The sequence below is a fragment of the Macaca nemestrina genome, chromosome 12, assembly GCF_043159975.1.
Source record: "Macaca nemestrina isolate mMacNem1 chromosome 12, mMacNem.hap1, whole genome shotgun sequence".
NCBI classification, from domain to species: Eukaryota; Metazoa; Chordata; class Mammalia; order Primates; family Cercopithecidae; genus Macaca; species Macaca nemestrina.
This window is the reverse complement of record NC_092136.1, coordinates 107,168,404-107,195,105: the sequence shown is the minus strand read 5'-3', so window position 1 is coordinate 107,195,105 and position 26,702 is coordinate 107,168,404. Positions and strand designations below refer to the sequence as shown.

The 26,702-nt window shown below is 37.2% G+C and overlaps 1 long non-coding RNA gene and 1 pseudogene across 1 annotated transcript in view; both read right to left on the bottom strand.

Annotated features, from left to right (window-relative positions):
- LOC105493672 (uncharacterized) overlaps nucleotides 1-26,702 on the bottom strand; it is an 88,328-nt gene that overhangs the window by 26,438 nt on the left and 35,188 nt on the right. The window lies entirely within an intron of this gene.
- Nucleotides 16,682-17,938, bottom strand: LOC105493671 (argininosuccinate synthase pseudogene; annotated as a pseudogene).

Here is a 26,702-nt window from a genome sequence, read left to right as displayed (position 1 = left end):
TCTATATCCCATATTCCAAGAAATTCTTGGGGGGAGTCCCTTAAAAACTATTTTATTCGGTGTTAGAGCAATTCCTTTTTTCTATTTTCCCTCTACCTCCACACCCTTATTGTCCCATTCCTTTTGTGGGTAGAAGTTGGAATCATAATCTATATGCTTTGGATGCTATTGGTGTTTGAAATGTAATAGTATCTTTGGAGTGAAAAAGCAAAACTGGGGAACTCTTTTGGAGAAAGGGTTATTTACTCATCAATTTCCACCATAATGAAAAATATAATGCAGCTAATTTAAGAACTCCTATGTGGACAGGCTTATCCTCCTTGTTTTGGAGGTAAATAAGGCACAAAACCTGTCCATGTGGACCCAAGCCCCAGGCCCACCTCAATTAATGCAGGCTGTAGACCTACCCCTATGAACCCAGGCACCAGGCCAGAATGCCTGAAGTCCCCAGTAACAAGCTCAACTGTGGACTGTGCCAGCAGCCCACCCAGAATCTCAGGATGGGCTGACTGGTGAAGGGCTTTCCCTGCTTAACCCAGCCTGTAATGACTGAACAAAGTGTCTATTTCCTCAAATGCACAGACGCTAACACAAGGTCACAAGGATTATGAATCATCAGGGAAACATGCCACCACCAAGGGGAAAAAAAAAATAAAAGTCCAATAACCAACCCAAAGAAATGGAGATCTATAAACTACCTAACAAAGAATTCAGAATGATCATCAATGAGGTACAACAGAATACAGATAGAAAATTAAATGGAATCAGGAAAACAACATATGAACTTCAACAAAAAGAAACTATAAAAAAGAACCAAACAGAAATTCTGGAACTGAAAAACAGAATGGCTGATCAGAAAAATTCCATAGAGAACTTCAATAGCAGACTTGATTAAGCAAAAGAAATAATCATTGAGTTTAAGGACAATCATTTGAAATTACCCAGTCAGAGGAACAAAAAGATAAAAGAGTGAAAAAGATAAAAGAGTGAAAAAAGTCTATAGGACCTATGGGCTATATCAAGGAAAGCAATATAAGCATTATGGAAATTTTAGAAGAAGCAGAGAAAGGAGGATGGGGACAGAAAGATTATACACAGAAATAATGAAAGAAAACTTCCAAAATTTGGATAGGGAAATGAACATCCAGCTCCCTGAATTCCAAAGAACTCCTAATAGATTAAACATAAAGAGATCTTCACTGAAGCACATTATAATCAAATTCTCAATGGTCAAAGACAAAGAATTTTGGAAGCAGCAAGACAGAAGTGACTCACCAGATGCAAGGGAACCATTATAAAACTATCAGTAGACTCCTCAGCAGAAATCTTGCAAGCTTGGAGAGAGTGGCATGATATATTCAATATTCTGAAGAAAAAAGCCTGTCAACTAAGAATACTAGACCTAGTAAAGCTATCCTTCAGAAGTAAAGGAGACATTAGAACTTTACCAGACAAAAGCTGAGGGAGTTCATCACCACTAGACCTTTCGTATAAGAAATTCTAATGGTAGTTCTTCAAGTTGAAACAAAAGAACACTAACAGCATGAAAACATATTAAAGTATAAATATCACTGTAAAGGCAAGAATATTATCAAATACAGAATACTCTAATACTGTAATGGCAGTATAAAAGTTAAAGAACAAAAGTATTAAAAATATCTTCAATAGCTACAATAATTTGTTAATAGATTCACAATATAAAAATATATAAATTGTGACATCAATAACATAAAATAGCGGAAAAAGTTAAAGTATAGCATTTTCCATGAGGTCACAGTTAAGTTCTTATCAGCTTAATATAGATGATTATAACTATAAGATGCTTTGTATTTTCTCACTGTAAAGAGAAAAATGTAGTAGGTACACAAAAGAGAAAGAGAAAGGAATCAATGCATACCACTATATAAACCTAATAAATCACAATGGAAAGCAGCAAGAGGAAGAAAGGAATGTTTTCAAGCACACACAGAACATTCTCCAGGATAGACCATGTGTTAAGCCATGAGAAAAGTCTTAACAGATTTAAAAAGACTGAAATTATATCAAGTATCTTTGGTAACCACAATAGTATGAAGTTAGAAATTAAAACTAGAAAAAATTGGAAAATTCACAAATATGTGGAAACTAAAAACACACTGCTGAATAACCAATGGGTGAATGAAGAATTATTTTTAATAAAAAAATCTCTTGGCATATGATGGTTAATTTTATGTGTCAACGTCACTGGGTTAAGGGATACTTAGATAGGTGGTGGAAGATTATTTAAGTGAGTGTGAGGATAATTCTGGAAGAAATTAGCATTTGAATCCACAGACTGAATAAAGAAAATCTGCCCTCACAAATGTGGGCCACCATTATCCAATCCACTGAAGGTCCACCTGAATAGAACAACAAAATTGAGGAAGGGAAAATTTGCTCTCTTATCTCGAGCTGGAACATATATCCTCTTTGCCCTCAGACAATGAAACTTTGGGTTCTTGGACCTTCACAGTGTGAACTTAAATCAGTGCCCTCCCCACTGCACACTTTCTAGCCTTCACATTTGGGCTGAATTTCACCATCAGCCTTCCTTTGTCTCTAGCTTCCAGATGGCATATTGTGGGACTTCCTGGCCTCCATAATAACATGAGTCAATTACTATAACAAATCTCCTCCTATATATCTATATATATCTTATTTGTTCCTTTTCTCTGAAAAACCCTAATTAATAAATGAGACACAAAAAATAAAAGCAACCTACTAAAATTTATGGAATGTTCAAAAGTAGTTCTAAGATATTTTATACCATTAAACACTTAAATGAATACAAATGAAAGATCTTAAACAGCCTAATTTTATATCTCAACAAACTAGAAAAGAAAACCTCAAATTAGTAGAAGAAAGGATACAATAAATATAATAAAGATCAATACAGATATAAATAAAATAGAGACTAAAAGAGCCATAGTAAAGAAAAAACGAATAGTTGTTTTTTTTTAAAAGATAAACAAAATTGACAAACCTTTATCTATACTAACTAAAAAAAGGAGAGAAGAAAAATACATAAAATCAGAAATGAAAGAGGAGATATTACATTGATACCAAGGAAATAAGGATCATCAGAGACTACTATAAACAGGTACTTGCCAATAACCTGGAAAACCTAGAAGAAATGGATACATTTCTGGAAACATATAATCTACTAAGACTGAATCATAAAGAAATAGAAAATCTGAACAGACCAGTAATGAGTAATAAGATTGTATTAGTAATCAAAAACCTCTCGAACAAAGAAAAGTCCAGGACTTGATAACGTCAGTGGTGTGTTCTACCAAACATATAAAGATGAATTAATATTCACTTTTCCCAAACTCTTCAAAAATTTGAAGATAATGGAACACTTTCAAACTAATTTTCTGAGGACAGCATTACCTTGGAATCAAAGCTAGATAAGGTCACTACAAGAAAAGAAAATTCCATGACAATATCTCTGATAATTATAGACTCAAAAATACTCAACAAAACACTAGCAAACTGACTTCAACAACATATTAAAAGGATTATGAACCATGATCAGATGGAATTTATCCTTGGGATGCAAGAATGATTCAACATACACAAATCAATCAATATGATATACTACATCAACAGAATAAAGAATAAAAATATCACGTAATCTTCTCATTACATACAGAAAAAGGATTTTACAACATTCCTTTTTGTTGAAAACTCTCAACATATTAAGTATAGAAGGGATGTATCTCAATATAATGAAGGCCGTATATGACATCACAGCTAACACATGCAACACTGAAAAGCCCACAGCTGACATCTTAAATGGTGAAAGCTTTAGCTCTTTCATTAAGATCCACAAGCAAGATAAGGATGCTCCCTCTTACCACTTGTATTCAATATGAAACTGTAAGATGTAGTCAGAGCAATTAGTCAAGAAAAAAAATATAAAATGCATCCAAACTGAAGACAAAGAAGGAAAATTGTCTCCGTATGCACCTCATATGATCTTATATATAGAAAACCCTAAAGATTTCACAAAAAACAAAACAAAACAAAACAAAACAGTTAGAACCAAAGAAAAAGCGCAGTAAAGTTGCAAGATGCAAAATCAACTTACAAAGTTAATTGCTTTTCTATACACTAACAACTAATTACCAGAAACAGAAATTAAGGAAAGACTCCCATTTATAAGAGCACACAAAAGATACTTAGGAATAAATTTAACCAAGAGGTGAAATAGTTGTACACTTAAAACTATAAAACCTTGATGAAAGAAACCAAAGTAGACACAAAGAAATGGAAAGTTGTCTACGTTTATGGATTGGAAAATATAATATTGTTAAAATATGTACACCACCCAAAATAATCTACAGATTCAATGAAATTCCTATCAAGAGTCCATTGATGTTTTTCACAGAAATAGTAAAAAAAAATCTTAAAGTTTGTTTGGAACCACAAAAGAACCCCAAATGCCAAAAGCAATTTTGAGCAAGAAGAGCAACGCTGATGGCGTCACACTATCTGCTTTCAAAATATACCACAATAGTGATGAAAACAGTATAGTGCTAGTATAAAAACAGACATATGAACCAATTGAACAGGATAGATAACCTTAAAACAAATCCACACATTTACAGTCAATTTGTCTTGGACAAAGTTTTCAAGAACTCTCACAATGGAGAAAGACTAATTTTTAAAATAAATGGTGTTGGGACAACTGGATAGCCACATGTGGAAGAATGAAATTAGAACCTTATCTTACACAATATACACAAATCAACTGAAAATAAATTAAAGACTTAAATGCAAGACCTGAAAGTGGAACACTACCAGAAGAAAAAACATAGGGAAAAAGCTTCTTGACATTGGTTTGGGCAATAATTTTTTGGACATGACTCCAAAAGCACAGACAACATAAGCAAAAGTAGACAAGTGGGACTATATCAACTGAAAAAGCTTCTGGATAGTAAGGAAAACAATCAACAAAGTGAAGAGACAACCCAGAGAATTGAAAGAAATTCAGATCATTCATCAGATAAGTAGTTAATACTCAAAATATGAAGGAACTTCAAAAAGTTTGTGGAAAAATGGAATTAACAGATAAAAAATATAAACTTCATTTCCCAATGTAAACTATCAAATTCAAGACACTTTTGTAAGCAACGAAAACAGCCATTTAGTCCATTTCTAAATAATTGTGGGTCCTGGGAATTGAACCATGTCAATGCCATCTTTTTAATATTATTAACTGGAGAAAAATGATTGCCCTTTAAATATTTTTTAAGATTAGGAAGCAAAAAGAAGTCAAAAAGAGCCAAATCATCACTGTAAGATGGATATTCAATGATGTGATATTTCCTCTTGACTGGCCTGTTTTTGCCTTGACTGGACCATTTCCATTTCTAGGTAACCATTGCTTTGATGTGCTTTGTCTTCAGTAGAAGAACTGCTTCAGGATCTTGATCCCAGTTGTTTAAAATTTCCATTGAAAGCCCTGCTTTTATCTGCAGCTAATCTGGGTGCAATGGTTTTGGCACCCATCAAGTGGAAAGTTTCCTCAACTTTTATTTTTTAGTCAGAATTGTGTAAGATGAACTAATTAAGATGATTATGGTGTTGCCTGTTGTTTCTGCTGTTAATCGTTGGTCCTCTTCAATTGGAGAATGAACAAGATTAATTTTTTCCTTGCAAATTAATGTGGATGGTCTGCTACTGTGGGCTTCATCTTCATTGTGGGCTTCATCACCTCATCCTTTCATAAAATGAGTTATTCATTTGCAAACTGTGGATTTCTTTGGGGCATTATCCCTATAAGCATTTTATAAAGCTTAAATGATTTCACTATTCTTCCACCCAAGCTTCACCATAAATTTGATGTTTGTTCTTGCTTCAGTTTTAGCAGAATTCATATCCTTTGATAGGGGCTCTTTAAAACTGATGTCTTATCCTTCTTAGTGATTCAAACTAGAACTTATTTAGACATGTTGTAATAAGTTGGTATAAAATTATTTCGGCAAAAGAAATTTTTGAAATCGATGCATAGTTTTTCCATAAGATGAAATTTCCACATTTTTTTTCAAAGACCTCTTGTAGATAAGGAACTCTAACAATTCAATAGCAAGAAAACAAATACCTCAGTTTTTAAAAAGAATGGGCACAAGACCTTAATAGACATTTCTGTAAAGAGGAGATACAAATGCCCGACAGGTATATGGAAAGGTGTTTAACATTATTAATCATTAGGGAAATGCAAATCAAAACCGCAGTGAAATATCACCTCCTACTTATTAGAATGGCTACTATCAAAAAGACAAAAGATAGCAAGTGTTGATGAGGCTGTTGAAACTTTGTACACTGTTAGTGGGAATGTAAATTTGTGTAGCTGTTATGGAAAACAGTATGGAGCTTCCTTAAAAAACTTAAAAATAAAACTACCATATGACTCAGCAGTCCCACTACTGGTATATATCCAAAGGAAATGAAATCACCATCTTAAGAAGATACCTGAACTCCCATGTTCATTGAAGCATTATTCACAATATCCAAGATATAGTATCAACCTAAGTGATCATCAATAGATGAATGGATATAGAAAATGTGGTATATGTACACAATGAAATACTATTCAGCCTTAAGAAAGAAGGAGCCTCTGTTACTTGGAACAATAGGGATGAACCCTGGGGACACTATGTTTTTTATTTTATTTTATTTATTTATTTTTTGAGACGGAATCTTGCTCTGGAGTCGCCCAGGCTGGAGTGCAGTGGCACGATCTTGACTCACTACAACCTCTGTCGCCCAGGTTCAAGCGATTCTCCTGCCTCAGCCTCCAAAGTGGCTGGGATAACAGGCACATGCCACCATGCCCGGCTAATTTTTGTGTTTTTAGTAGAGACGGGGTTTCAGCATCTTGGCTAGGCTGGTCTTGAACTCCTGACCTCGTGATCCACCTGTCTCAGCCTCCCAAAGCGCTGGGATTACAGGTGTGAGCCACCGCGCCCGGTGGGACACTATGTTAAATGAAGTAAGCCAGGCACAGAAAGACTGATGCCACATGCTGTCACTTGTATGTGGATTCTAAGAAAACCAGACTCACAGAGGAAGAGAGTAGAATGGTGGTCACCCGAGGCTGGGTGGGGTTGGGGGAGATTGCAGAGATCTGGGTCAAAGGGCACAAAATTTCAGTTAGGAGAAATAAGTTCCAGAGACCTATTGTACAACATGATGACTGTAGCTGATAACTGTATTCTTAACATATATATATATATAACATATATATAACATATAACATATATATAACATATATATATAATGACTATATATGACTTTAAGTGTGTTATATACAATTTAAAATTCTGTCAACTTACAATTGCTAAGAGAATATATTTTAAGTGTTCTCACCAAAAAAAAAAAGTATGGGAGATAATACATATATTAATTAGCTTGATTTGGCCATTCCACAGTATACATCTTTCAGAATATCATGTACACCATAAATATATATATATATATAAAATTTATATTTGTCAGTTAAATAGTAACAATTTTAATAAAGAAGGAAATCCTGTCATTTGTGACAATGGATAAACCTGGATGACATTATGCTAAATGAAATAAACTAGGAACAAATACTGCATGATCTCATTTTTATGTGGAATCTAAAAAAGTTGGTCTCATGGAATCAGAGAGTAGAATCGTGTCTGCAGGGGGTGGGGGAATGGGGAAATGGGGATATGTTAGTCAAAGGTACAAAGTTGCAGTTATAAATCTGCAGATATACTGTTCAGCATGGTAACTATAGTTAATAATCCTATAATGTATATTTAATATTTGAGAATAGAGTAGATCTTAAATATTAGCCCACGTAAATACACCCAAAGGTAGCTATTTGAGGTGATGAATGTGTTAGCTAGCTTGTGGTAATCATTTACAATGTATAGATATATCAAAATATCATGTATACCTTAAATATATTTTTTACTTGTCAATTATAACACAAAAAAAGCTGGGAAAATGATTAAAAATAAAAACAACACATATGGATCGCTTATACTCCTTTTTTGGAGATAGATATGATTGCCCATTTCATTCCTTTTTTTTGTAGACATCCTGTTAGTACTAGACAATTTTGTTATTAGTGAGTGAAGCAATTCTGTAGGGCCCTATGAAACCTGCTTTTAGAGAATGGAAATTCCTTTTCTATTATCAGTTATTATCATTTGGACAGATCTGAATTCCTCAAATGCTTGATTTTGTTATACATTGCAAAAATACTAATATTTTGGTTCTTTTGATGTGGTGGGTGGTTGTACACAAAATGAAAGTCAATAAGCTAACCTAGGTGGGGCATGCTTATCAAAAAAGATTAGAAATTTAAGTTTATCAATAAAAGAATGGAGAGAAAAACTCCACTTGGCTTTGTCCCACAGTCGTGGAGAAACCTGGCATTATACCAACTCTCTCTGGGTGTCATTTACTTTTTTTAACTTGTAAGAAATGGTGTGAAGAAGTAACATATTACACACCAAAAAAAAAAATAGAAATACAAGAGGCAAGTAAAATACTACTCGACACAACAACATTCCACATGGGTTTATGTTAACTTTACCTGTCTTCAGGTTGGCAGAGTCTATCAGCTACCCTGTCACCATCTGGTACTGCTGTTTGAGATCAAATCTCGGCCAATGGTAACATGATACAGCCAACATTAGCCAGAGAGGCTGGTTGGATATTACATTTTTTTGAGCAGAGAAAATCGGCACAATCATTTGAGCTCAGAGAGGTGTTACTCTTTTGTGAGGAATTTCTGCTTCCTGATCTAGGCTCTACAGGGTTACACAGGACTTTATACTTAACATCTTGGCTTCAGCTAGCACAGTGCTTTTTTTCTTGTCTGCTGTATATATCGAGATCTTTTGAAATGTTTGGTTTGAAGGAAAAGTTTTCTGCTCTTAGAATAAGCATGTATCCCACTGCTTTATGAATGTCCATATATTTAAAAATAGCATGTAAGTTAATTTGTTTTTTGAAAATGAAACGCTTTTAAATTCCAGAAGGGAGCTCATTAAAGATAACCTCTTCAGCTAATTCTTCTAAGAAGAATACTTTTGTAAGCTTAATGATGATTGCTAATTTGTTTCCTGAAAATCCAAAAATTTTCAAAATACATTAAATCTGCCTAAAGGAGAGTATGTTTATAAAGTTACAGAGCAATCGTGAATGTCTCCAACTTACCTTCCTTCCTCCAATCTCCATATTTGTCTGTCGCTCCATGCCTTTGTTTATGGTCTGTTTTCTCAAATGCTGACTTGTTTCCTCTTAGTCTTTCCAAACACACCTTTTCTGTAAGGTCCAGCCAAAAGTTCACTCCTTCAACAAATTTCTCTCTGCTGACTGACAGACACTTTATTTTCTTAATGTTCATTTTGTTATGGAATGAACAGTAGTATGTGGTTTTTTGTTGTTGTTGTTTGTTTTTGAGACGGAGTCTCGCTCTGTCGCCCAGGCTGGAGTGCAGTGGTGAGATCTGGCCTCACTGCAAGCTCCACCTCCCGGGTTCACGCTATTCTCCTGCCTCAGCCTCCCGAGTAGCTGGGACTACAGGCACCTGCCACCATGCCCGGCAAATTTTTTTTGTATTTTTTAGTAGAGACGGGGTTTCACCGTGTTAGCCAGGATGGTCTCGATTTCCTGACCTCGTGGTCCACCCACTTCGGCCTCCCAAAATGCTGGGATTACAGGCGTGAGCCACCACGCCTGGCCGGCATGTGTTCTTAAGCATTTGTTTGTGGCTGGTAGTGTATTGTGTTGTTATTTATTATTCAACATCTCCACCTATGCTATAAAGAGAGTGGAATGGGTCTAATAGAGAAAGGAATTTATTATTAGTGAGCATCTACTCAGTTCTAGGCAGTGTGTTAGATGCTTGCCTGCGCATTACCCCATGGTGCAGTGATTAAGCTGTGGTCTCTGGAGTTAGATTCTCTGGGTTTAAAATGCGGCTCCTTTGCACGCTAGCTGTGTGGCCTTGGACAAGCTTCTCTGTTTTCAGTTATTATTTCATATGTAAACTGGAACTAAAATCACCTCATTTGGTTAATATGAGGAATAAATTAGATTGTCCATGTGAAAGACTTAGAGTACCTGAAACATTTGAAGCCCTTGATATATGTTAAATATTTCTATTAATTTAAAGAGTCATGCTATGACATAGACATTTTCTCCATGTTGCAGGTGAAAAACCCGAGCCTGACAGATTAGAGAAATTGCACAAATTTATGTTCATCTGTGGTGGAACCAGCATTGGCAAACACACATGCTTTATTCCAGAACCCAAGCTCTTATTTATTTTTATTTTTTATTTTTTAGACAGGGTCTCGCTCTGTTGCCTAGGCTGGAGTGCAGTGGCGCAATTTGGGCTCACTGCAAGCTCCGCCTCCCGGCTCAAGTGATTCTCCTGCCTCAGCCTCCGGAATAGCTGGGACTACGGGAGCATGCCACTATGCCCGGCTGATTTTTTTGTGTTTTAGTAGAGACAGGTTTCACCATGTTGTCAGACTGGTCTCAAACTCCTGACCTCAAGCCTCCCAAAGTGCTAGGATTACAGGTGTGAGCCCCCGTGCCTGTCTTCAAGCTTTTTAAAATAACCATATTGTTTTGTTTTAAATTTGTATAGAATCACTTATGCCATACTACCTCTTTACATGTCTTTTGCACTTCTTAAAATAGCCAGCTTAGTGGTGCAAATTGATAAATGTCAGCAAATATGTGTCAATTACATGAGATCATAAATGCGAAAACACCTGGCAAATAGCTTAAAATTTATTCTATTTAATACTATTAAACACCCTCACTGGAAAAGGTCACAACAGCATCATGAATTTGCAATGGTAGGCACGCCTCTTACAGTTATGAATAGTATAATGGGAAAATTTAGACAAGTAGTTTTTAGAGTGAGATCAGAGGCAAGAAATGCTGAATTATAAAAGGATGGTAGGTCAGTGGTTTTCAAGTATCATTAGGCATGGAGTACTTGTTGGTTGAATTAAATCTTCCTCATAAGTTCAATAATTAATAACATAGGTCAAGGTGAAGTTCTTCTGATTGGAGCTGATGGAGGGACCACATGATCTCTGGCTTTGGTCAGTCCCTTCATCCCTGTGGCACCTCCTCAGAACCTTAAGTGGCTTTAAGAAGTGATCCTGCCTTTTATTTTTTACAGTGAAGTAAACAAAGCAAAGAGAGGTGAAGTGATTGGTCTAAGATCACAAATCCAGAGCTCAAGAACTTGTTTTTTAAATTCTGCCATACTGCCTTAAGGAGACTGCTGGCACCTAGTCTGCTTTTCCTTGTCTACATTTTTGTGACTGTTTCTTACAGTTGGCATAATGGAGAACAAAAGGTTACTGCTCTCATATCCTTGGTAAGAGAGTACAAACGCAACCACCCACACACCTCAGAAACCATGTACTTTGAATTGTTTGGAGGCAGTGAATTACCACTGCAAAAGTTTCCAAAGGAGACCAAGTTTTAAGCATCTTTCATTTGAATAATTACGTGCAAAGAAAAAGAATAAAATGAATATTTCAATGTCTTTGAAGTGACATAATGTATTTCAAAGATTTTAAGCTTAAAATGGTAGGAATAATAAAGGTTACTGAACTCCGATTTTCAGTGGTCTAATTCTGAGAATTGCACTTCACATCAGTAAGCTCTCCTTCATGTCCCACTGTAGGAGTTTTAAGGATATACAATGCCTTTAAAAATATATAATTTCAACCTTTATTTTAGATTCAAGGGGTACATATGCTGCGTTTGTTACCTGGGTATATTGTCTGGTGCTGAGGTTTGGGATATGAATGATCCTGTCACCCAGGTAGTGAGCGTAGCACCCAATAGGTAGTTTTTCAGCTCCCTTTTCCCTCCCTCCTTTCGCCATCTAGTAGTCCCCAGGGTCTATTGTTGCTATCTTTACGTCCATGAGTACCCAATATTTACCTCCCACTTAGAAGTGAGAGTATGCAGCATATTGTTTCCTGTGCCCATGTTAATTCACTTAGGATAATGGCCTCCAGTTGCATCCATGTTGCTTCAAAGGACATGATTTCGTTCTTTTTATGGCTGCATAGTATTCCATGGTGTGTATGTGTGTGTGTGTGTGTACATATATATACACACACACGTGTGTATATATACACATATATATACCATTTTATACATACACACACACACACATATATATATACACACACACACACACCCCAGGTTGATTTCATGTCTTTGCTATTTTGGATAGTGCTGCAATAAACATATGAGTGCAAGTGTCCTTTTGGTAGAATGATTTATTTTCTTTGAGATATATACCCGGTAATAGGATTGCTGGGTTGAAAGGTAATTCTGACCGAAGTTCTTTGAGAAGTTTTCAAACTGTTTTCCACAGTGCTTGAACTAATTTACATTCCCACCAACAGTGTATAAGTGTTCCCTTTTCTTTGCAGCCTTGCCAGCATATGTTGTTTTTTGATTTTTAATAATAACTATTCTGACTAGTGTGAGATTGTATCTCATTGTGGTTTTTATTTGCATTGATAGACAATGTCTTTAAGGGAAAATATAATATGTGGAATAAAGTCCCAGCCTGGAAAACTCTATAACATCAGGGAAACAATCAGACAAATTGGAATTCACTCAATTCCATCAATAAATTAATATATGATTCATTTTATATTCTACTAGTTTGGCATGAGAGGTGATATAAATGTATATCATTGAAATGGTATATATTCAACAAACATATTAGGAATAACTACCAGGAACCTAGCACTGCGGATTTAAAAATGAATAGAGTCATGGTTTGGCTTCTGTACTCAAAAAGGGGCTCAGTCTCAGTGATATGGTTTGGATTTGTATCCCTGCCCAAATCTCATGTTGAATTATAATCCCCAATGTTGGAGGAGGGGCCTAATAGGAGGTGATTGGATTATGGGGTGGATTCCCCCCTTGCTGTTCTCCTGATAATGAGTTCTCATGAGATCTTGTTTAAAAGTACGTAGCACACCCCCTTCTCCTTCCTCTAGTTCTGGCCATGTGAAGATGTGCCTGCTTCTCCTTTGCCTTTCGCCGATGGTTGTACATTACCTGAGGCCTCCCCAGCCATGCTTCCTCTACAATCTGAGGAAATATGAGCCAATTAAACCTCTTTTCTTTGTGAATTACACAGTCTCAGGTGTTTCAATATATCTGTGCTGGAGTGGACTAATATACTCAGATTACTTGTGCTAATCTCGCATTTTGCACAATTTAGATGAGCTGTTTTGTGGTTTGAGCTGACACTAGGGAAGCAGGTTCAGGTTTGGAAGAGAGTTTGTGGACTTGCACAGTGTCAGGGGAGGACAACGTGGAAATGTATGTGGAAAGAGTATGGGAACTTGATTTAGAGGACTAGGCTCATCTCTTCTTGCTTGTATGACTTTGGAGAACATGCCTAGCTTTTATGGGCCTTAGTTATCTTATCTGTAAAATGGAACTTATGCTAATACCCATTTTTATGTTACCATGGAGACTAATTAGATTATGAATAGGAAAGTGCCTTGTAAACTCTTTTAATACAAACATCATTTGGGACCTTTTCAACCTTGCTTCTCAATGGCTCCTCTGAGCTGCAGCATTGACCCAGATGTGTAATGAAATGTAATGAAATGTCTTTGTGAACTGCTCCCAAAAGAATTGACTGGCACCAAACATTTCATGTGGTCATGGGGAGGGGTAAAATCAACAACTTCCGACCATTTTAATGTTTTTTTATCCCTCTGCCCTAGATTTTTCCAGGAGCTCCATCTCTTTTGTCATCTGTTACATAAAATATCTCTCCTCATTTTGAGAAGCCTAGGTACTGAGACAACTTTAAGGTCCTGGGATTCAGCTTCCCTTCCAAGTGTTTTTCAGTAAGTTTTTCCAATAATATATCTTTTTTCATCAGCTGAATTCAGCCTATAACACCATAAAGTATTAAAACATATTTTATTGTTTTGTGCTGTTACAATTTTTTATTGTATTAAAAATACATAATATAAAATGTGCCATCTTAACCATTTTTAACTGCATAGTTTAGTGTGTTGAGTATATCCACATTGAGGCTGTTTCACATCGTTGTAAAACATCTCCAGCACTTTTTCCTCTTGCAGAACTGAAACTCTATAGCCATTGAACCACAACTCCCCTTTTCCTCCTCCCCCATTACAATTATTTGAAAAAAGTTTTAGGGTAAGAGCAGTGCTTGGGGTTGCTATTTGAAAAAAGATAATGTGATAAAGCCAGTCATGTGAAATGATTTTTAAGAATATGGAAAAATTGTCACGTACTAATTTGAATGAATGAATGACTGAGTAATGAAGGAAACATAATTATTCTCGGTTTGGTCTGTGCTCTCCCCAGGAAGAAATATGAGTGTGAGGTCAAATGTATTCTGCAACACAAGTAATTTTAGAAAGCACAAATCAATCTGGAGCCAAATCTTAATGTTATATCCAACTAATAATTGAATTGTGATGAACTTTCCAGTTCCACATTCATCTTTTCCTTAGACTCAGATGATCTTTGCAGGAATCAAATGATCCTGGGAGTTTTAGATGAGAATGATTTTAGCTGCAAAAGAAATTTACTTCAAAGAGAGGTAGCTGAAAGAGAGAATTTGAATATCTTGTGAGGCTTTTTCTGTGTAATGACTGAGATGCCACCTAACAGCACCGTGTTTTGCATGGTCCATGGGGTTATGCGCTCTGTAGGAGAGAAAATCTCTCTCAGCTCCCTATAAATTTTTGATAAATGACTGTCACTGGCTATACTTGGGTCATGAATGTGCCCCTGGGCCAATCTTGAAGCATGAGGTACTTTGATTGGACAGTCTGGGTCACATGCCTTCTGTTATGGTGAGGGAGGAAGGAATATGTGATTGACAATTCTGTCAGGTGAAGACTAAAAAAACAGATGTAAACTATAGGGCTTTTGTTTTTTCTTTAAGTCATTCTCTGGGCTGGAGAGGATTCACAGGGGCCCAAATCCCTAGAAATTCTGCTCAAGTGCCAGGATACTGATGTATTCCCTAGTTTGCTTTGTGAAGGTCACCAGCTCTGTTTTTAATTTAAAAAAAAAAATGAGCCTTTGAAAGATAATTATTTTAAAAGATGATGACTATTATCATTACTATTATTATTTATAAATTTGAGTTTCTATTTTAAACACATCAATGGCAGTGTTTCATTGAGTTGGAAAACTCTGGTTTTGTGGTGTCCCTAAAATTTTACGGTGTTAGTACCTAAAATTGTCTCTTGAGTAATCTACACTTATGAGGAAGATATTATAGGTTTGAAAAAACACCTTTGATTTGTGGCTCTAGAAATATCCTGAAAACTTTCTAAAATATTCTCTAAATTATCCCTGCCTGGCCTACTATGCCTCTAAGGTCCAGCAAGTGTTAACTCTCACACCTCACCCCCAGTCCAGTAGCTCAGACAGTGAGAGTTTCAGCAGGTAGGATGAAATAGCCCCAGTTAGGTTTTTGCCTCTCTGCTTGTTGATTGTGCTATATATACTTGAAAGAATCTTGCTCTGTCACCCAGGCTGGAGTGCAGTGGCATGATCTCGTCTCACTGCAATCTCTGCCTTGTGGGTTCAAGCCATCCTCCCACCTCAGCCTCCCGAGTAGCTGGGACTACAGGTGTCCACCACCACACCTGGCTAATTTTTCTATTTTTTGGTAGACATGGGGTTTCACCATGTTGGCCAGGCTGGTCTCCAACTTCTAACCTCAAGTGATCTGCCTGCCTTGGCCTCCCAAAGTGCTGGGCCTATAGGAGTGAGCCACTGTGCTGGGCCTTTGCTTCATATTGTTAGTCCTAACTCTGACATCTGAATTCAGATTTGCAGTTCCTTCTATTCTAATGGGCTCATTAGAAATTCAAGATTAGTTACCTGGGGGACCAATTAATCCAATTGTGGAGCTCCACGCTGCTCAGGCCATTGACATGCAGTTTCATCTGAAGTGAAGTAGTTATGAGCTTCTTCTAGCTACCTAGATACAGACCTGGGGAAGTGAAGCTTTGGTAGAAATGATGGTAGGATATTATGTATATTTGCCATGGTGCAGGGAAGAATATGGTCTTTGGGTATAGTCAATCACAATCACAAGAGTACGTGTAGAGGGATTTTCACTGAGACATTGTTTTTAATAGTGAAAGCTGAAAAACAATTTAACTCTCCAATGAGAGAAGATTGGTTCAATAAATTATGGTAGTATTCACACAACAAAATCATTAGTGTAAGTAAAAAAGTAAAAAATGAGGAAGCAGACATGTTTATGTATATATTCATCAATATAAAAATATATGATTGGGTTATTTATTAACTTACATAGTTAATAAGTTGATATGTATGCTATAATTTCATTTTTTTTGACTAGTATATCTTTTGTCATTTTATAGCTCCCCACCGCAGCTGCCCCCCACCCTTCCCTTCAATGACGATGTTTGCAGGCTTCAGGGGGACCAGGGAACAAAGCTGGGGACTGGCAGCCCCACTATGCTGCCAGCCAGGGAGAACTAGTCACAATTACAAATTATCACAACGATTAGCGCCTGTACTTGGGGGAGCTGCAAATTGAGGCGGCTCCAGCTCCTCATTGTAAGGGCATCTATTTGGCGGTGACCTTGCTCTGGAGACAATGATATTCCTTCAGCCTGAGGGAATTGATGTTGATGAACCCGGTAGCATCAATTGGCTTTAATCACCCTGCACGTTCCTGCTCACCAGCTCCTCGTTGTAGAGAGACAGTGGGGACTCCCGGCCAAGGATGTACACCTGGCCCTTCAGTAGGGACACCTGGCCCTTGAGTACGGACACCTGCACTTTCCCTTCCACTCGCTCCTGGGACTTGGCGATGCAGCGGCGGACAGACTCACACTCAGGGCTGTGCCAGAAAGCCAGCAACCGGTATACACCAGCTCAGTAAATTTCGAGCCCAGGCTTTGTTTGATTTTGTGCGCTTCCCGGTCCACGGTGAAGGCCTTGGTGTCTAAATCAGCGCGGTAAAGGATGGTACCTGCTGGGGCCCCGTAGATACCTCGGGACTTCATTCCAATGAAGCGGTTCTCCACGATGACAATGCCCACGCCGTGCTTGCCCTCGACTTTGTTCAGGTACATGAAGAGCTCCAAGGCGGTCTGGAGGGTGGCACTATCCTTGACGTTGGTCACCTTCATGGGGACCCCTTTTCTGAACTCGATCTCAAGAATGTCAGGGATGTTGGGGGCTTTGGCCGGGTCCTGGGTCTTCGTGTAGAGACCTGGAGGCGCTTGGTTCTTGGGATTCTCCAGGATTCCAGCCTCGTAGCTGATGTGCATGAGGTTCTCGTCCATGCTCCACGGGTTCTTGGGAGTGGCCGGGATGGGAATCCCGCGTTGCTTTGAGTATTCCATCAGGTCATTGCGGCCCTTGAACCGGTTGTAGAATTCGGGCATTATTCAGGGAGCAATGACCTTTATCTGTGGGGGCCAGCGAGTAGCACGTGAGCTCAAACCGGACCTGATCATTCCCCTTTCCCGTGGTGCCGTGGTACACATACTTGGCCCCCTCCCGCTGGGCGACTTCCACTTGTTTGCAGGCGATGCAGGGCCTGGCTAGAGAGGTGCCCAGGAGGTAGCGGTCCTCATACAGTGTGCTGGACCGGATGGCCAGCCAGATGAACTCCACAAACTCCCTGCTGACATCCTCAATGAACACTTTTTTGGCCCCAGGCTTCAGTCTTCCTGGCTTCCTGAAAGTCTTCCTTCTGGCCAATGTTGGCCAGGTAAGCAATGACGTCATAGCCTTGTTCCTTCAGCCACACAAGGATGCAGGAGGTGTCCAGGCCGCCACTGTAGGCCAGAACCACGGAGCCTTTGCTGGACATACTGTCTGGAGTCTGTCTCCACAGTGCAGTGAACCGCTCGGGCAGCCGTGGCAGGCGACAGAGCAGGATAATTTCATTTTTGGACAAATAAATGGGTTTATTTGTGCGTATTTTTAGAGATTAGAGGTGAGAATTTGGTATTGCTGTAATGGTGTTATGGTCAGGGATGCAGGGCTGTGAAGATTTTGTCATGCTGATCATGTGTCTTTCTCAGGGGGTTACCAGCCAAGTAAGTGATCCTCAAGGAATGATAGGAGATGGTATTGTTTATTAGTAACTGGATAAACACCTAGTTCACCTTGTGATCTTTCTCTTAAAAGATGGATAGAAGAGCATGGTTACATCCAGAGACTTTTACTTTAAGTGAAGCCTCCTGCGTCCAGGGTGGCTGGGTAAACAGAGTATGCCCCTGCCTATTTAATTATAGTTACAGAGTAGATAGGACACACACACACACACACACACACACGAACAACTCTCTTTGTATTCCTTGGTTTTCTTATCACCGAGTCATAGAAGGAAGTGAGCCAAAGGAGGACTTGGGGTCTTTAAGGAATAATAACTTGGTCCACCAGTTAAATATGGCCAAGTGGTCATTCTGAACTCTGGCCTATCAAATGACAAATGATCTCTTCCTAAGAGATGTTCAAGTGGGGGTATGTGTGGGGTTAGTTGGGAGAGAAGCAGAAGGGTACATGCGTTTTTCTCAGAGTATGCATGTGTAGAAGACTGAAACTATTTGCATCAAAATGCCATAGTACTTTTTTTATGGGTGGTGGGATCACAGCTGATTATAATTTGTATAAATTATTGATTGTCTATACTTTCTAAGTTTCTTCAGTGAACATAGATGTCTTGTATAATAAAAAGCCATTCATAAAAATTCAGCTTTAGTGTCATTTTAAGTAAACACTCCCACCTTCCATAACTAAACTCTCATATTTACATCAGCATGACAGTTTGCCTCTAATCATCTAGTGGCACTCTGAAAAGCTCCTTCCTTTTTCAACAGGAAAGTTCCTTTAGCACATTGTTCAGATAAGGCTTAAGCGAGATCTTATGAGCTCTGATTGGAACCGTTGCTGAATGGCCGTAATGCTGCTGTGCTGATGTGCCTGAGATGTGAGCACATACGAGGAAAATTATAACTTGATTGGAAACTTCAGGAGAGGCCACTGGGAGAAAGCAGCAAACCAATAATAATGATAATAGAAGTTCACGCTGAGCTAGGGCTTGCTGTGTAGCAGGGCCTGGTAAAAGCTCTACTTAACCAATTTGGTCCCCGCGACTCCATTAATTAGAAACTATTATAATCCTCATTTTGCAGAACAATCTCCAAGGGGTTAAAGGATTTGTTAAAGCTCACTAAGCTCAGAATTGGCTGAGGGGAAATCCAAACCCAAGCGTCTGTTGCCAGTATAAGACGTCCCGGCATCAACCCCTCTGCAGTATAAGGCTGGCTGCAGGTGGGACTCCTCATTCCATAGCTAACTCCTACTTGCTTTTCAGGTTAATCATGACCCCATCAGTTCAGCTCGGAGACTCCCAAATTTTATTCCATAGTATCCACGGCACTTGTCATACTGAGTTGTGATTTTTAAAAATAGTCTATTCCCTCTGCTAGGCTGTGAGATCTTTGAAGATGGAAGTGGTGACTTGGGATTGTCTCCCAGGCAATTACGTCATTGACTGACTCCTAGATGGTGCTCAATTAATATTGGGTAAATACTTAATCACCTGGGCATGGTGGGCACATCAACTTCACAAATTGCAAAATTCCACTGAATCAAAAGTAGAAATTGAAAATATACCTAAAGGATTGTCTAGATAGTGTCGAATCAGGACAGAAGGTGGCTCATTGAGTTGCCCATATGCATGGTTCTGGATTTGGTTATGGGCAGAATTAACTGGGTGTAATCTCTACTTTTTAAGAATTTATAGTCGAAGGATGCAGGTATGAAATTACCATTATACCTATCAGGACAACAGTGTTTTTGCTCTGGGTTGAATATCATGCTTTGTATTTTGTGGAATAGAGAAAAAAACACAGCCACAATGTTAAAAAAAAATTATAATTGAGTCAAAAACTATACTTGTTGCTTTTGTTTTTCTTTATAATTCTCTGCAGTATACACAAATAAATTTGTGGTTCCGTGCTTATAGTTAGCACTTCTCATCAGTAATTTTGATAGTTTTATTTTTATTTAAGTGCATTACATATCTTAGTCTTCGCAGTGGCACTCTGAGGAAGACACTACTTCATTGTTATTTTATTGGTGTGATTCCAGAGTTTGAGGAACAAAAAACACAATTCAATTTTAATTATTTTAATGATTTTAATCATTTTATCTGAAAAAGTAATAAAATAATATTTTAGAATTTTATTTTGAAAAAAACAAGATAAAAATGTTTCAGTGCATTCCAAATCCAACATAGCAACATACTATTAGCAAGTACTTTACTCAATTTTGCTTTTTCAAGTTAAACTGTCTGACCTTGTTGCTAAGCACCAGAAGGAAGAATCAGAAGGGAAGTATTTCTTGGAGGAGATGGCTTGAAGTTGGTCTTTGCAAGATTAAAAAAAAAAAAAAGTTTAATGTTTCTTAAAAGTGATTTTATTTTCAAGTCAAAAAATGTCTACAATTGTGCATTTTTTTGTTCTGTGTTGCTGAGTAGTCTGCAGATGGGCAGAGGATTCTGTGCAGAGGGACCGATTAGTGCATATACTACAATGTTTATTATTTTTAGAGGTTGTGCTCCATCACTGAGAATTAGGATGTTAATTTGATAAGTAAGGGACTCTCTCAATAATCTTCTATTTACTCCTAATATGTGGTGTTATATTTCTAAACTTAAGACAGGCGGGGAAATTATATTTAGTGACTGTCAGTTGGAGGAAGTAAAAAAATGGAAACACATACAAAGTCTATTACAAGAGATCATTGAAAATTCTGAGGCAATGTAGTGGCATGCTGTCTTCTCCAGATTTTTCTTTAAAAAAATAAATACTTGAAGATATATAAAATTTTCGACAGTACTGGGAATGAAGAAGAGTGTACTACAAATTAACTTGAGAGTTCTCAGGAATTGAAAAACTGACTGGATTAGATTGAGAAACACTTCCCTAGGCTATGCATGCTCATTCCTTTGCATGAGAAGGGTTTGACTCATTTTATCTACCTTCTTCCAGCCCAGGAACAAAAAGGCTGTACTTGTCAAGCAGGTCACCCCCATACTGCACAGGAAATAGTTTCTGAAGTAGAAAAGGTCTTATACCAGTGTCCCAGTGTTTCACCTCCTGCTCTAAACCAAGAAAACAAATCGTCTCTTCCTGCACTGATATTAGCTTTTAGTACACAAAAACAGGGGAAAAGAGGATGTGAATTAATTCCTTGCATCCCAGGATATGCATTTTATTGCCTAACATGGAGAATTCAACAGCAAAAACAGAATATTTTAACATATTTCAGCAGAGCCACAAGGCATAAATGCTTGCTGCACACCATAAATTGGATTAAGGATATACTCATTACTATGTTTCTAAGTTTAGATTTGAGATAAGCCATCTAGTGCCCCAAATGACCAATAAAGAGATGCTTAAGGACACACAATTTACCATGTCTGTTGGCAATGCTTGACCTAAAGAGATCTCAACTCAGTCAGACATAAATATAAGCACATAAGCAATGAAAAGCAAAATTGGGTCTATAAAATATTCTATAGCACCAAAAAGTTATGTTAATCTGAAGGCTCAAAGGAAAAATACGCCTCTAAAAATTATTTGTGACAAGAAGTAGCAGAATAGCTAGATAATATCTGTTAAGTGTTCTCAGTAAAAGATATGAAGGCATGACCTTTATGAAGCATGAGCAACTAATAAAGAGAAAATGATATGGGATAAAGAACAGCATGACAGAAGGTAGTTGTCATGCGGTAAAGAATGGAAAGAATTTCAATACATAAGGGCAAAACTAAATTATCTATAGGAAGAAAAATTGGCTCTCTAGAAAATTTGTCCTGGAGATGAAGAAAAACGTTCAAAAGTTTCAGAGACTTAAAAAGAATATAAAGAAAAAGCAAGAAAGCAAAACAATAGCAAATATTGAGAAATGGAGAGTCAACCTATGAATTTTAAGTATTCCTAAATAAGATCAAAATTTTGTGTCTATAAAAATTCCCCTGATATATATAATTCTTATTTTATATATATATATAAAATGCTCCTGATATGTATATTCTATATCTACTTTACTGTATTTTAATGCTTCTGATATATACCAGAATTTATATGTATATATTTTAATATGTTCTGATATATCTGATGGTATATATCAGATATAGCAGGATATATTAATATATTCTTAAAAAGCATAACTACAGAAGTAAGCAATATATTCTGATATATACTTATATATGTTTTTTATATATCAGAATATATATTTTACTAGCTATTGATGCTTCTGACATATATATTCTGATATATATAAGAAGTATTAATATCCAGTAAAATAGATACCAAGTTTCCAGCTAAGTCTATAAATTATTAATATAAAGGGTCACTGTGTTCTAGGTGATATTAATGGTAATACATCTGTAGGCATCATGGAAGACATTTTAAACTTCAAGGATAATGAAAATTCATGAGCAACAAGGTGGAAAGTAAGATGCAGTTTTTGTTCAAACGGACCCCAAGTGGGTTGACTTCACACTATTAAAATATGAATGCCAATAAAAAATGAGACATCATGAACAGAAAATACCCAGTAGAGTTACCATTCATGTTAAGCTATTAAGGCAACAGCTAGGTTTTTTTTTTCAAAAATGCAAAGCCTCAGAATACGTCTGTTATGTAAACGGTATGAAAAAAATAATTACTCAAAGGCATTCTTTAGTGAATTGAGAGATTAATAATTCAAAACTGTATTATTTTTAAAGAATAGATAAGCCATTAGGTGAATTTTGAAACAGTATAAATATAGAGCTTAGAATAAAAAATACTTTAGTGTAACAAAGCAAAATATAAATGTTAAAAAATTATTAAAAAACATAATTGTATAAATAAGCAATATTATACTAGTCTGGATTTTGAACAATTGATTACAGGCACTTTCGGTTCTAGTCACAATGGAGTAGCTAGAATTGGATTTAATCTCCCGTACTAAACAACTATAAACTGGAAAATATACATGAAACAAGAGTTTCAGGCATTGCACACTGCATGGAGTTGAAATCTTTAAGTGAAGCATTCAAGGTAAGATCTACATTCACTCAGGTTTTCTGTTAGGGGCATTTCCCAGAGTTTAATGGTGATAAGCCACTCAGGCAGAGAATCTTAGCCTCTCTGGACAGAGGAATCAGAGAGGGGAGTTTATGTTTGCTAAAACAGCAGCTGAATTGAAAGGGCGGAGTACCAGAGAAAAAGAGCTGCGAAGAAGATTCAGAAATTTGTGTAGGGGTTCCTCTTAGGGTCTTGACCAAATCCTAAATTGTGCAGAGACAGGATAAGACTGCTGAACAAGGCCTATAGGGCTAGTTGAGAATTGCTGTTGAGGTAGAAGAGAGATTGCATAATGCTAGGGAGGTATTGGAGCCAGAGTAGGGTGATCTTAGTGTACATCCTGATCAAATTGAAGACCTCAGGGAAATAGTTTTCAGAGTAGGTGCCACATCCTAGGAATAATGGCTTTTAACAAACATGGAGGTCCTTACATATTTAGGACTAAATTCAAACTAAACCAAATCCTCAAAAAACCTAAAATCAGATACTTATAGGATCAAAGTGATTCACCAGTAATTTATTGTCTGTTAGACAAAATATAGCCCTTATTGAAGGAAGATGAAATACTCTAAAATCTACATAGTATTCTATCTACAATGTTAAAAATATAATAAAAAACTACTAGATATGTAAAGAAGGAGATTGTAGCACATAACCAAGATAAAAATCAGTCAGTAGAAGAAGGCCCAGAGATGTTGAAGTGTAGAAATTTGTAAAGACTTTAAATTACCATTATAAAAATATTATTTATAGCAGCATGATTTATAATCCTTTCCAACCCAGGTGTCCATCACTGACAGACTGGATTAAGAAAATGTGGCACATATACACCATGGAATACTATGCAACCATAAAAAAGGATGAGTTCATGTCCTTTGTAGGGACATGGATGCAGCTGGAAACCATCATTCTCAGAAAACTATCACAAGAACAGAAACCCAAACGCTGCATGTTCTCATGCGTAGGTGGGAAATGAACAATGAGAACACTTGGACACAGGAAGGGGAACATCACACACTGGGGCCTGTTGTGGGGTGCGGGGAGAGGGGAGGGATAGCAACAGGAGATATACCTAATGTAAATGACAAGTTAATGGGTGCAGCACACCAACATGGCACATGTATACATATGTAACAAACCTGCAGGTTGTGCACATGTGCCCTAGAACTTTAATAAAAAATAAATAAAATAATATTTATATAAAACAATTTAGAGAGAAATTATATACAGTCAAACAGATGTGTTTTAGCAGAGAAACAAAAAGTATAAAAAAGTTAAATGGAAATTTGAGAACTAAAAATTATATCTAGAATAAAAAGTTGAATGGGTTTATAAGCATATTGAATAGTGCACAGAAAGGACTAGTAATCTTAAAGGGAAACATAAATTATTCAAACTGAAGCAAATAGAAAAAAGATAATGTAAAAATTAAAATGAACAAACACAAAAAAATCCAACATCTGTCACAACATTAAGTGGTTTAATATATGTTTATTTGGAAGCCCGTGAAGAAAGAAGAGACAGAATATGGTAGAAGAAGTGGATGCAAATTTCCTAAAATTGATGAACAACATCAAATTCAAAATGTATTCCTTTTTGCTTAGCAAAAAGAAAGAAAGCAGGAGGTATCATGCTGCCCAACTTCAAACTGTACTACAAGGCTATAGTAACTGAAATGGCATAGTACTAGCACAATAGCAGATGCGTAGACCAATGGAACAGAATAGAGATCCCAGAAATAAGACCACGTACCTACAACCATCTGATCTTTGGCAAAGCGAATAAAAACAAGTGATGGGAAAAGGACTTCCTGTTTAGTAAATGGTGCTGGGAGAACTGGCTAGCCACATGCAGAATATTAAAACTGGACCCCTTCCTTATACTATATTCAAAAATCAACTCAAGATGGATTAAAGACTTGAATGCAAAACCTGAAACCATAAAAACCCGAGAAGACAACCTAGGCAATACCATCTGGACATACGAACTGGCAATGAAGATGCCAAAAGCATTTGCAACAAAAGCATAAACTGACGAATGGGATCTAACTAAGTTAAAGTTTTGCTTCTGCACAGCAAAAGAAATTATCAACAGAGCAACAGAAATTATCAACAGTGAACAAACATCTTACAGAATGGGAGAAAATATTTGCAAACTGTGCATCTGACAAAGGTCTAATATCCAACATCTATAAGGAACCTAAACTAATTTACAAGAAAAATAAAACCCCGTTAAAAAGTGGGCAAAGGACATGAGCAGACAATTTTCAAAAGAAGACATACGTGTGACCAACAGCATATGAAAAAAAGTTCAGCATCACTGATCATTAGGCAAATGCAAATCAGAACTACAACGAAATACCATCTAATACCAGTCAGAATGACTATTAATAAAAAGTCAAAAAATAGCATGCTGGAGAGGTTGTGGGGAAAAGGGAATGCTTATACACTGTTGGTGGGGTTGTAAATTAGTTAAACCACTGTGGAAGACAGTGTGGTGATTCCTCAAAGAGCTTAAAAACAAAATTATCATTCGACCCAGCAATCCCATTACTGGGTATGTACCCAGAGGAATAGAAACTGTTGTATCATAAAGACTCATACATGCACATGTCCATTGCAGCTATTCTCAATAGCAAGGACATGGAGTCAACCTAAATGTTCGTCAGTGGACATACACACTATAGAATGCTATGCAGCCATAAAAATGAATGAGATCATGACCTTTTGGAACATGGTAGGAGCTGGAGGCCATTATCTTTAGCAAACTAACACTGGAACAGAAAACCGAATACTGCATGTTCTCACTTATAAGTGGGAGCTAAATGACGAAAGTATATGGACACATAGAGTGGACCAACAGACACTGGAGCTCCCCCAGAGGGAGGAGAGTGGGAGAAGGAAGAGGAACAGAAAAAATTACTATTGTTACTAGGCTTAGTACCTGGGTGATGAAATAATCTGTACATCAAATACCCATGGACACGAATTTACCTACATAACAAACCTACATGTGCACCCCTGAACCTAAACTAAAGTTTAAAAAAAGCTCAGCTTGGCACAGTGGCTCATGCCTCTAATCCCAGCACTTTGGGAGGCTGAGGTGGGCAGATCACTTGGGCTTAGAGGTACAAGACAAGCCTGGGCAACTGTGAGACTCCAGCTCTAGAAAAAATACACACAACACAAATAGCCAGGTTTGGTGGTGCATGCCTGTAGTCACAGATACCCAGGAGACTGAGGTGGGATGATCACCTGAAGCTGGGAGATTGAGGCTGCAGTGAGCCATGATCATGCTACTGCACTCCAGCCTGGGTGATGGAGTGAGATCCTGTCTCAAAAACAAACAAAAATTGTTAAAAAAGTATCCTTTAAGCAGGATAAATACAAAGACTACACATTACTTTACAGGTTAGCTGGTAAAAAATAAAAGTGTAAAAAATTATAATACCAGCCAGAGAAAGAGGACAAAATTTTTAAATAATAA